Raw genomic sequence first — 267 nt, 5'->3', positions numbered from 1 at the left:
CAGCATTTACATTATCCCAAAATAATATGTGGCTTAAAAAATAGCTCGGCATGGCCACGTGGTTAGGGTGCTTGACTCGCAATCTGAGGGTTGGAAGTTCGAATCCCCGTCCCACCAAATACGCTAACCCTTTCAGCCGTGGAGGCGTTAAAATGAGAGTCAATTCCGCTATTCGTTGGTAAAAGAGTAGCCCAAGAGTTGGCGATGCATGGTAATGACTAGATGTCTTTCCTCTAGTCTTTCACTGCTAAATTAGGGACGGCTAGC

Source organism: Limulus polyphemus, unplaced genomic scaffold (assembly GCF_000517525.1).
Source record: "Limulus polyphemus unplaced genomic scaffold, Limulus_polyphemus-2.1.2 Scaffold1488, whole genome shotgun sequence".
NCBI classification, from domain to species: Eukaryota; Metazoa; Arthropoda; class Merostomata; order Xiphosura; family Limulidae; genus Limulus; species Limulus polyphemus.
The sequence above is the reverse complement of the archived record's forward strand: the minus strand, read 5'-3'. Positions refer to the sequence as shown.